Below are 12,212 nucleotides of genomic sequence, written 5' to 3' on the forward strand. Positions count from 1 at the left end.
TGCAGTATTGTGTAATGGCTGCCGGTTGGCATCACTCCTGTGGGAGGAGCCAGTGGAGCAGAAAGACGCGAGTAAGGGTCCAGCTGCAGCGCCGGAGAATCCTCTCACTGGGCAAGCCTGTGGCAGCCACGAACCTGCGCTGTTTTAAGTGAGCGTGCGTGTGTTATTGGATTGATTGATTGAACATTTTATTAATGTCCGCCTTGTTTCGAACTGGTTATGCTTAGAGTTTATCTTTAGAGCAGGGCGATAGACCACCAGCCCTGATTCCAAACTCTAAGCATAACCAGTTTGAAAAAAGGCCGACATTAATACAATTTTCAATCAATCAATCAATCAATCAATCAATCAATCCAATAACACGCGCTCACTTAAAACAGCGCAGGTTCGTGGCTGCCACAGGCTTGCCCTTTACCATTTGTTTAGAGAAAGCCCTGCAATTTTCCATCTACTGTGTGGCTAATGTTGGACCACAGGCTACAACACTAATATTATAGTATTATACTATTATAGTATATGACTCTTGTTTTTAAATAAAAAATAAAGAAATGTATCATAAATTATGTAGCCTGTCTGCATCCGCTCGGCGCTCCATCAAGACGTCGCCGTCACTTTCGTACCAACCGTGCCCTCATTGGATTATTTATGTTGACGAAACTGACGAGTTACATTCATTAAAGAAAGTTGATTTAATAAAAATAAAAGACTCATTTAATCAGGTTAATCACTTTATTCAAATTGAGGATTTTGTTTGAGATTTTTTATTTCTTTTTTTTATTCGGTACAGCCCCATGACGGTATAATGGTATCCTAGTTTCCAGTACAAATGACATTGAGATGTGTTCAAATTTTTTTTTAGGTCTTATATACTGTAGGCGGCGGCCTATATCGTGAACCACTTGTATGGTTCCATGACGGTATTGGCCCATTGATACCGGTATACCACACAGAAACCACCCATCTATCTAATAATCCCTCTATAAATCTATCCAATAATCCCTCCAACAATCTATCTAATAATCCCTCCATCAATCTAATACCCCCTCTATCAATCTATCTAATAATCCCTCCATCAATCTCCTCCCAGTATGTTGCTTATTGCCTTCCTCAAAAAAAAAAAAAAAAATTTACATGTTTTTTTTTACATAAATAAATAAAATTTGAATGTTGATTTAGAATTCGAATGTCAACGTTGTGAATGAAGCTTCGAACTATTCGGCAGTGTAGCCCTATCTAGCTCTACCCTTCAGCCCAGTGCTGTTGCTGTTTCTCTGGTGTCTCAGAGAGATTTATCCTCCCAGAGTGGAGTGTTAACCATGCCTCCTCCTCTTCCTCCTCCTCCTCCTCTCCCTCCTCCCCCTCCTCCCCCTCTTCCTCCTCCTCCCCTCTTCCTCCTCCTCCTCCTCCTCCTCCTCCTCTTCATCCTCTTCCTCCTCCTCCTCCTCTCCCTCCTCTTCCTCATCTTCCTCCTCCTCTTCCTCCTCTCCCTCTTCCTCCTCCTCTCCCTCCTCCTCCTCCTCCCCCTCTCCCTCCTCCTCTCCCTCCTCCTCTCCCTCTCCTTCCTCCTCCTCCTCCTCTTCCTCTCCCTCCTCCTCCTCTTCCTCCTCCTCCTCTCCCTCCTCCTCCTCTCCCTCCTCCTCCTCCTCTCCCTCCTCCTCCTCTCCCTCCTCCTCCTCCTCTCCCTCCTCCTCTCCCTCCTCCTCCTCCTCTCCCTCCTCCTCCTCTCCCTCCTCCTCCTCTCCCTCCTCCTCCTCCTCCTCTCCCTCCTCCTCCTCCTCTCCCTCCCCCTCCTCCCCATCATGTGTGTCTCTGTCTTCAAGCTGCCTTCTTCAATCTCCATCTGGGATCTGAACAAGGCTTTGCTTCATTCATTCATCGAAATCCTCTTTATAAGTGTGTGTGTGTGTGTGTGTGTGTGTGTGTGTGTGTGTGTGTGTGTGTGTGTGTGTGTGTGTGTTGGTGTGTGAATACTTGGCTGTGTTGGTGTGTGGATACTTGGCTATGTGTGTGTGTGTCTGTAGCTGGGCATAATTGTGTGTGTGTGTGTAGGAATGTGTACATCCTGTGCTCTTTCATGTGTGTGCATACTTGACACTTAGTGTGCTACTTTCAGCTCCTTCTCAATAGGTAAAGTGTTTCTTAATCTCCCTCCCTCTCTCCCTCTCTCTCTCTCTCCCTCCCTGTCGTTTTGGAGGTTTTCCAGACGTGTGGGTGGTGGGAGTGAATGGATGCTCCCCACCGCGACTCCCATCTCCACCCGCTTGTCTCTCAGAGAGAGAGAGAGAAGAGGGTGAAAGAGAGAGATTGATGTGTGAGAGAGAGAGAGAGAGAGAGAGAGAGAGACTGAGAAACGAGCGCAGGAATGTCAGACGTCTGGGAGAAAAAATAGCTTGGGTTGTTTTTCACTACACTTTTCAGTCACCCTCTCTTCTAAATCTCTCTTCCATCCCTCTCTCTCTTTCACTCTCTTCTAAATCTCTCTCTCTTCCACCCCTCTCTCTCTTTCACCCTCTTCTCTCTCTCTCTTACATCCATCTCTCTCTCTTTCACCCTCTTCTCTCTCTCTCTCTCTCTTTCACCCTCTTCTCTCTCTCGCTCTTCCATCCTTTTCTTTTTCACCCTCTTCTCTCTCTCTCTTCCATCCCTCTCTCTCTTTCACTCTCTTCTAAATCTCTCTCTTCCATCTCTCTCTTTCACTCTCTTCTAAATCTCTCTCTTCCATCCCTCTCTCTCTTTCACTCTCTTCTAAATCTCTCTCTCTTCCACCCCTCTCTCTCTTTCACCCTCTTCTCTCTCTCTCTTACATCCATCTCTCTCTCTTTCACCCTCTTCTCTCTCTCTCTCTCTCTCTCTCTCTCTCTCTCTCTCTCTTTCACCCTCTTCTCTCTCTCGCTCTTCCATCCTTTTCTTTTTCACCCTCTTCTCTCTCTCTCTTCCATCCCTCTCTCTCTTTCACTCTCTTCTAAATCTCTCTCTTCCATCTCTCTCTTTCACTCTCTTCTAAATATCTCTCTCTTCCATCCCTCTCTCTCTTTCACTCTCTTCTAAATCTCTCTCTCTCTCTTCCATCCCTCTCTCTCTTTCACTCTCTTCTAAATCTCTCTCTCTCTTCCATCTCTCTCTTTCTCTCTCTTCCATCCATCTCTCTCTTTCACCCTCTTCTCTCTCTCTCTCTCTTACATCCCTCTCTCTCTCTTTCACCCTCTTCTCTCTCTCTTCCATCCCTCTCTCTCTCTTTCACCCTCTTCTCTCTCTCTCTCTCTTTCTCTCTCTCTTCCATCATTCTCTCTTTCACCCCCTTCTCTCTCTCTTCCACCCTTCTCTCTCTCACCCTCTTCTCTCTCTCTTTCTTCCATCCTTCTCTCTTTCACCCTCTCTCTCTATTTCACCCTCTTCTCTCTCTCTCTTTCACCCTCTTCTCTCTCTCTCTGTCTCTGTCTCTGTCTCTCTCTCTCTCTCCTCTCTCTCTCTTTCACCCTCTTCTCTCTCTCTCTGTCTGTCTGTCTCTCTCTCTCTCTGTCTCTCTCTCTCTCTCTTTCACCCTCTTATCTCTCTTTCACCCTCTTATCTCTCTCTCTCTCTTTCACCCTCTTCTCTCTCTGTCTCTCTCTCTCTCTCTCTCTCTCTCTCTCTCTCTCTCTCTCTCTCTCTCTCTCTCTCTCTCTCTCTCTCTCTCTCTCTCTCTCTCTCTCTCTCTCTCTCTATATCTCTCAATTCAATTCAATGGGCTTTATTGACATGGGAAACATACGTTTACATTGCCAAAGCCAAACAAAACAAAACAATCAAACAGAGAAAACTCTCTCTCTCTCATGCTGCGGCCCTGGGGGGGCTGTCCCTGCATCATTTAAAAAGGGGGGGGGGGCAGCCAGGGGTGGGGGGGGGGGGGAGCCAGAACAAAGACAACAGCCCCACACAACATGGGGGGAATGTTCCTTTAGGCCAGGGGTTCTCAACCTTTCTGCTGCCAAGGCACCCCTGTGTCCAATAAAATATTCCAGGGCACCCCTACATACGATAAAGACTTTTCCGGTCCTGTCTTTTTTGCTACAATGATGACAAAAGTGCTTGCTTTCAAAATAACGTTTATTTAACCCATTGAAACCGGGAAACACATTTGTGTGTATATGCAGGCTATATAATGCATTATTAGCAGGCGTTTCAGGTCTAAATGTATAAATAAATATAGCAATAGTGTGATCATTTCTCAAACAGAAAATCATGTATTTTTTTTTAAATACAGAAAAGGATCACACAACATGATAACAGTCTGGTTTAGCATGAGAACACAACATGATAACAGTCTGGTTTAGCATGAGAACACAACATGATAACAGTCTGGTTTAGCATGAGAACACAACATGACAACAGTCTGGTTTAGCATGAGGACACAACATGATAACAGTCTGGTTTAGCATGAGAACACAACATGATAACAGTCTGGTTTAGCATGAGAACACAACATGATAACAGTCTGGTTTAGCATGAGAACACAACATGACAACAGTCAGGTTTAGCATGAGAACACAACATGATAACAGTCTGGTTTAGCATGAGAACACAACATGATAACAGTCAGGTTTAGCATGAGAACACAACATGATAACAGTCAGGTTTAGCATGAGAACACAACATGATAACAGTCTGGTTTAGCATGAGAACACAACATGATAACAGTCTGGTTTAGCATGAGGACACAACATGATAACTGTAACTGAGGGGTACAATTCCCTGACTGTATTAATAAGTATTGGTATCATTAAACCACTACCGTCTTATGTACATTACTACTGGCCATACCGTACACGAGTATATGATGAGAACACTTCCCCACAATGAATCGGTTCTACACAAAGTTGTATTTAAGTATTTATTGCAGCAAAAGGTACATAATATACTTCTCTATTTTACTTTGAATGCGCTTATAAGGCAAAGGAATGTGCGTAGGCAAATCAATAATGAATGTCCATTCTCTGGTCACGCAGGAGGTAATTATACAACCTGAATATTAGGAATTATATCTATGGTACTCTGGGGAGGCAGCGGGAGATTCTGGTAGGGGGGTTCCCACCGGTTGTAAGCCAGCAGGGGGAGGAAATGTTCGAATGCAAAGTCTGGTTCCACAGGGACTCAATAAACTCCTGCTATGGGAGGCGGTATTACTCCCTGGATCAGCAGACGAAAAGCAGCAGCTGTAATCCCCGTATGCGTGCAGCACAGGTGAAAGCCGACCAGCCTCTCCAATAGAGACGGGCTCGAGTGATGTTCCTCACGGGCAGGTCCCACAGCAGTGGGTGTAGACGATTCTTCTCCGCTCCAACAGCCTGGTCCAAAGTAATATAATAATAATCCAGCCGGAAAGGGGCTCTGCATTCACCGGTGTATATTCTCCGGTGCGCGGTACTTCACATTAACTAAGTTGAACTTGACGTTATTCAACCAAGCTCTGATACTTTACTATCCTATTCGCACGCGGCTATAAGTGCTCTATTTAGACGCACAGTTGCTCACTTCACTTGGTCTTTGACTCGTGATGAAGGCTTTACTAGTAAGGAGCGAACGATACGTTGAACAAACGTATTAGGATAAGACAAGACTCTATTTTGGGGCAAAACGGGCCCACTTCACAGCACGTTGTATCGTAGTGTGAGGCTTCAACTTGTTACTAAGACTACTGCTGTATTCACCTGCGCCATATTTATATGTACGGGGAATAAACTAGTGCCAACCTCATTTCTGTCTCGTATTCCTGGGCAGAGCCGGGCATGTACAGACATGTCTTGACGGTAGCTTTGAACTCGACTCTGGGGGCATGGCCGCTGGCGCCTAGGGGGCGCTGTCCAATAGGAGAACGAAATATTATGGTCTGTGCTAGGTTAAAGGGATATTCCGTGTATATGTACAAAGAATACACAAGGGATATCAAACGATATACAAATATTATGCAATATATATCAATCAATAAATACATATATTCGGTTTAATCTGACCCTTTGTAACAATAACAGTCTGGTTTAGCATGAGAACACAACATGACAACAGTCTGGTTTAGCATGAGAACACAACATGATAACAGTCTGGTTTAGCATGAGAACACAACATGATAACAGTCTGGTTTAGCATGAGAACACAACATGATAACAGTCTGGTTTAGCATGAGAACACAACATGATAACAGTCTGGTTTAGCATGAGAACACAACATGATAACAGTCTGGTTTAGCATGAGAACACAACATGATAACAGTCTGGTTTAGCATGAGAACACAACATGATAACAGTCTGGTTTAGCATGAGAACACAACATGACAACAGTCTGGTTTAGCATGAGAACACAACATGATAACAGTCTGGTTTAGCATGAGAACACAACATGATAACAGTCTGGTTTAGCATGAGAACACGACATGATAACAGTCTGGTTTAGCATGAGAACACGACATGATAACAGTCTGGTTTAGCATGAGAACACAACATGATAACAGTCAGGTTTAGCATGAGAACACAACATGATAACAGTCTGGTTTAGCATGAGAACACGACATGATAACAGTCTGGTTTAGCATGAGAACACAACATGATAACAGTCTGGTTTAGCATGAGAACACAACATGATAACAGTCTGGTTTAGCATGAGAACACAACATGATAACAGTCTGGTTTAGCATGAGAACACAACATGATAACAGTCTGGTTTAGCATGAGAACACAACATGATAACAGTCTGGTTTAGCATGAGAACACAACATGATAACAGTCTGGTTTAGCATGAGAACACAACATTGCAGCTGCACTGTTTGACTGGGTCAATCTCAGCGGTCGAATTGGTACTGGAATGTACTGAATTGGTATTGGTAACTGTAACCTGTTTCGATGGACGAGTTAAAAACGTGTCCATTTTGTGTGAAAATTCAGCTTTGCGGTTCACGTTGGAAATATTATTCTAGTGAGGTGACGATTGATTGACATCACATCCCTGCAGAGTGCCTTTTACTGTTTATCTGTTAAATACAGTTTTCATTCATTCATCATTTACATTTTGTATCATAATAATCATAACACAGCGGCTGATTCTGCGACTTGTTCTGAGAGTAGACCATCGCCGTCGGAAGCGTGTAATTAGCACTTTTCAGAAGCTGTGTGGTCCGGTCTTGAACTTTCCATAACGTGTCTCGATAAATCCATTTGATTAGATCCAGCACTGAATGCATTTAGTGATTATTATCACTACGACGATTGCGATAGCCGCTTTGCATTTCCTTGATAACGGACATAGGACCTGTGATGTCACACGAATGCGACTGCTCTGGAAATGCGTTGGAAAATCTGTTGGTAAAAGTAATGACGCCTGCCGCGGACGTTAAGTTGGTGAAGTTTCTATAATAACTTTACGAAACGTGTGATCGATTTCTTTTTTAGTTCATGTTATTAGATTAGGCAATTATTGTATACACTAGATAGACTATTTGTTTAGTTAAATAGTTGCAGGGCTGTAGTTAACTTTTTTTGCACATAGCACTGGTGCTACAGAGGTTGATAGTTTTGTAGCACAGGCCAAAATCTTGTAGCACAAGTATAAAACGTGTTATATTTGTAACAGTCACAAATGTGCCTATTGTATTTGTGTTATTTAGTTGCAATTGTTTTATGTTGCATGATGATCATGCATACATTTATTATGTATTGTATTTTTTGTTTAAATATCAACATCATCTGTCTGTCCACCCTCAGTACATTGACTATCAATATAATATACTCGTCTGACTTCATCATATCTTTTCAAACGCACACACACAGAGGGAGAATGCCCCCCCCCCTCCTTCCCAGTCCCCACTCTGCTGTTCTGTCACTGAACAGGGCTTTAACTTGTTGTTAGCTTATGCTAACGGGGCGTTAATTCCGGTCTTAAACACGACGTGGTCATAAAGGAATGGCAAGGATTGCAAAGCATGTTATATGCATTTGACCCGTTGCGGAATAAAACAGCAGGGATTTGTTTTGGGTCGCGAAAACACTATCCTTGCTCTGAGTCTGTTGCAATGTCCGCGTTCCAGACAGACGCTACTGCTGTGTGGAGATGCATCCTATTGGCTGTGTGCTGTAGAGCGGATATGAGTCACGACACCACGGATTTTCAAAATAAGAGTATCATAATGAACTGAATGTTGCTAGCTGTCGGAGCCTAGTTATTATAGCTGGAGCTGCGCTTGGGCAGAAATGAGACCCGCTACAGGATTTTCAAAATAAGACTGTTGTCATTCTATATTTTTAAAGAAACATTCCCAGGCATCTCGCGGCACCCCTGGCAGCTCTCCGCGGCACGCTGCAGAACCTCTGTTGAGAACCGCTGCTTTAGGCCATGTCCAGGCTAAGACGGGCTTTTACAGCTAAATGTACTTATTCTGAAAACCCAAGCAGTAGCCAAGCATACTGTTCCATAGCATACCCCCTCAGTTGATCATGACAAATCCTCTCTTACCTTGACGATTAAAAAGCCTCCATAATTTATTAATTAGTATCCCCATGGCATAGTGTTGAGCTCTAGCCAGCTAGCGTTGGTGCTATTCTTTTTTTGTATTTTATTTTTTTATTATTTTTTAAACAAACGCATAAACAAACATGACAACACACGATAAGATATACAAGCATTAGTTGTCAGTGCACATCCAATGAAATCACATTTTAGTTAATTGTCTTATATAGGATATACCCTTAATACCTGTTATCTAAAAACCTACACACATATGCTCCAGCTCGTACCCCCCCCTCCCGGACCCCCCATTGGATAATCCATCCATTTTCCCTCGCTCCTAACCAGACATTACCATTATATGCTAGCTTTTATTTTCTCCACCACTTCTAACCACAATGTCATTTTGGATTCATTGAGACCCAATATTCTTGCTTTAGATATTTCTTGATAGATCACATCGAGATATGTAATAATCCAGACCTTTCGGCAAATTTTTTCCGGTTGGAACCATCGTGATGCTATCAGCTTTTTAGCCACTGTGATACCCGATAAAACCAATCACTTTAGCTGTGGATGTACTGCCCACTCAAAAACATCATTCAGCAGTAATACAGAGGGGTGTACAGGTATATTCCAAGTTAAGAGGTTTGATAGTTGCTGGGTCACCTCTTTCCAGAATATCTTAACTGGTGGGCAGTCCCAGTACATGTGCATAAATGTCCCCTCGTCCCCATTTGTACATAAGGAGCATTTGGAGTCTTGTATAAGACCCATTTTTTCCAGTCTTATAGGAGTCAAGTATGTCCTGTGAATATAGTTAAGATTGATTTGTTGATGGTCCGGGTTCCTTGATGTGAATCGAATATTTGCCCAGGCTGCTTGCCAATCAAAGTCACTTTCCAGGTCTGGTATATCCCTCCTCCAGACAGAGTCTAGTTGGAGGGTTTCATACGAGGACGTTAGTAATTGATGATAAAAATCTGAAACAAAACCTCTCGATGTTTCTCTTTCATAGAAGAATTTGTGGTATCTGTGGTGTTCAATTGGTATGTCTAATGGAACACTGTGAGACTTCAAACATAGCCGTAACTGTATGTAAAAAAGCCATGTGGACTTGGTGAGATTAAATTTTTTGCATATTTCTCCATAACTACAAAAACCCTGTTTGTTAAAAACATCCCCTAATGAGTGTATGCCTTGCTCTTCCCATATAGGGAATCTTATAGGTTCGTTTTTCAATCAAGAGTGCATTGTTATTGAAAATTGCGTTGGTGCTATTCAATGCTAACAACATTAGCAAAATAGGCGGTCAGGTGGCGTAGCGGAGATTGTGCTCGTCACCAATGCAAGAAGCTGCGGTCTCGACTCCCGGAGAGTCAGCATTGCCTCGGCTCGGGCTGATCGCTATACTAACTCGTTTGGCTGAGTTAGGGGGAGGGGAGCCGTGGGTGGGTCCTGGGCGTTGTGGACAGCGACCCCTACAGTTCGGTCGGGGCGCCTGCTCAGCGAGGGTAGGATCTGGTGAGAGGTAGTGCGGCCTCCCACACGTTACACTCTCCCGGTGAGAATCTGCGCGGCCAGGCTGGCTGCCGGCTGGCTGCAAATGCGTCGGAGGAAAGCACGGGACAGTCTCCGGCCTCTCGGACCAACAGTAGGGGAAAGTGCGCAACAACCAGGAAGGGGGTTGGGAATTGGCATAACGACTAACAGTGGGATGGGAGAAAATCGGAAAAAGGAGGGGGAAAAAAGATAATAAAAAAAAAAAAACATTAGCAAAATAGCTAACCAACTGAGGTAAACGTTAAATACAGACAACGTTTGCTAGTCGAAATGACTGGACACACACACAATATTTTTTTTTATCCACCTTTTCTCCCATTTTCTATTTTTCTCCCATCCCAATTTTCATATCGTCCAATTCAACCCTCCCCTGTCTTCGAACGTTGTTTCTTGCCTCCCACAAGCCGGCTGCAATGTGGACTAAGTCATACATAGCACGAGTCCCCTCCGGTACTCGAGGTAACAGCAGTCGCATCTTTTCACCTGCGCGGCTCGATCTTTCAGCGTCGGGGGTCTGGGCTTTGGAGGGGCGCCGCCCCCATCGCTTCCTGATTCTACTGCGCAGGCGCACCAACCGACCTGTAGGAGTCGCTGTCCACAACGCCCGATCCCCACCCTTCAGTTTCCCACCCCCTAATACGGCCAATGTGTATTACTGTGGACGACCAGCTAAACTGAAAGCAATGTGGAGAGCGGGGCTCGAACAGGAGGCATCCTGTTCGAGCCTAGTCTCCAGCATTCGTTGCGAGCGCCTTGCCCACTGCGCCACGTAGCCGCCCGACACACACACAAGTTAAACATCAATCAATTAATTTATTCCAACAGGTAGTTTGAGCCGGTGGTCTCTCTCTCTCTCTCTCTCCCGAAGTACGTGTCGCGGTGTGTCTCTGGAAAACTAGGTCAACTCAAAAGCACAAAACCGGACGGCACAACAACACTTCCGGTCGGGGATTTCAAAATAAAAGAGTCTAAAACAGGAAAGACATTTATTTTGTAAATTTGTGGCACGCTTATTATCTTGAGACGTTTTCGTTTTTTACGGAAACCTTAAACCGAAACGAAAACTAAAACGACCAAAATCGTCTTAGTCTGGACATGGCCTTAATGTCAGTCAGCTGTGAATCAAACGAGGGAAATATCTTTAGAGTGTGAGAGATGCTGAATGTGGACACACACACGCACACACACACACACACACGCACACGCACACACACACAGTTACCTGCCTAGCTTCCTGCAGGCGTCGGTGTCATGATTGCAGCATCCTGAGAGTTGCCGGCTACATATCCCCCATAGTGCATTGCAATCACAGGCAATGCATCCCTGGCAGCCATTTTGACAACATTGTTTATTCAACCGGCCTGCTGCCAATCGGATGCTTTTTCTCTCTCTCTCTCTCTCTCTCTCTCTCTCTCTCTCTCTCTCTCTCTCTCTGCACTCAAGTGGAGAGTAACTGGATTTGCCAACTCTCTCTCTCTCTCTCTCTCTCTCTCTCTCTCTCTCTCTCTCTCTCTGCACTCAAGTGGAGAGTAACTGGATTTGCCAACTTGACCAGAGGTTAAGTCGTTAAACCTAATCCCAACCAAGTGATGTGATTGGTGAACTTTCGAGGAGGGAGACCCCCCCCCCCCCCCCCCCCTCCCTTGTTTCCTTTTTCCTTTTTCACCCAACGGGGTAAAATCGATCTACTTTTTTTTCCTCCTCCTTTTTCTGTGATTTCTTTTTCTCCCCATCCCAATTTACTTCTCGTGCCAATTCTCCCTCCCCTGTCCTGATCGTTGCTTGCATCTGCCCCCCACTGGATGGTTGTAGGGAGGATAGAAGCCTTGCATCACATGTCCCCTCCGGTACACGAGGAGGCAGCCTGTCGCATCTTTTCACCTGCCAGCGCGGACTCTCATTGGCGAGGTGTAACGTCCTTTCCTGACTTTGCTGTGCAGGCGTCCCCCCCCAACCGACCTGTAGGAGTCGCTGTCCACAACGTCCAGATTACCACCCATCGACTTCCCACCCGCTAACTCTGCCAAATGAGCCAGAATGACGGCCGGCCCAAGTCGGAGGCAACGGCGACAGCCGGAATCGAACCCGGTGTCTCTTGCGTTGGTGACGAGCACAATGTCCGCTGCGCCACCCAGCCGCCCCCACGGTACCTATTTTCTGTACTTTAGTCTCTAAAATGT

Source organism: Notolepis coatsorum, assembly GCF_963971535.1.
Source record: "Notolepis coatsorum genome assembly, chromosome: 1".
Lineage (NCBI taxonomy): Eukaryota > Metazoa > Chordata > Actinopteri > Aulopiformes > Paralepididae > Notolepis > Notolepis coatsorum.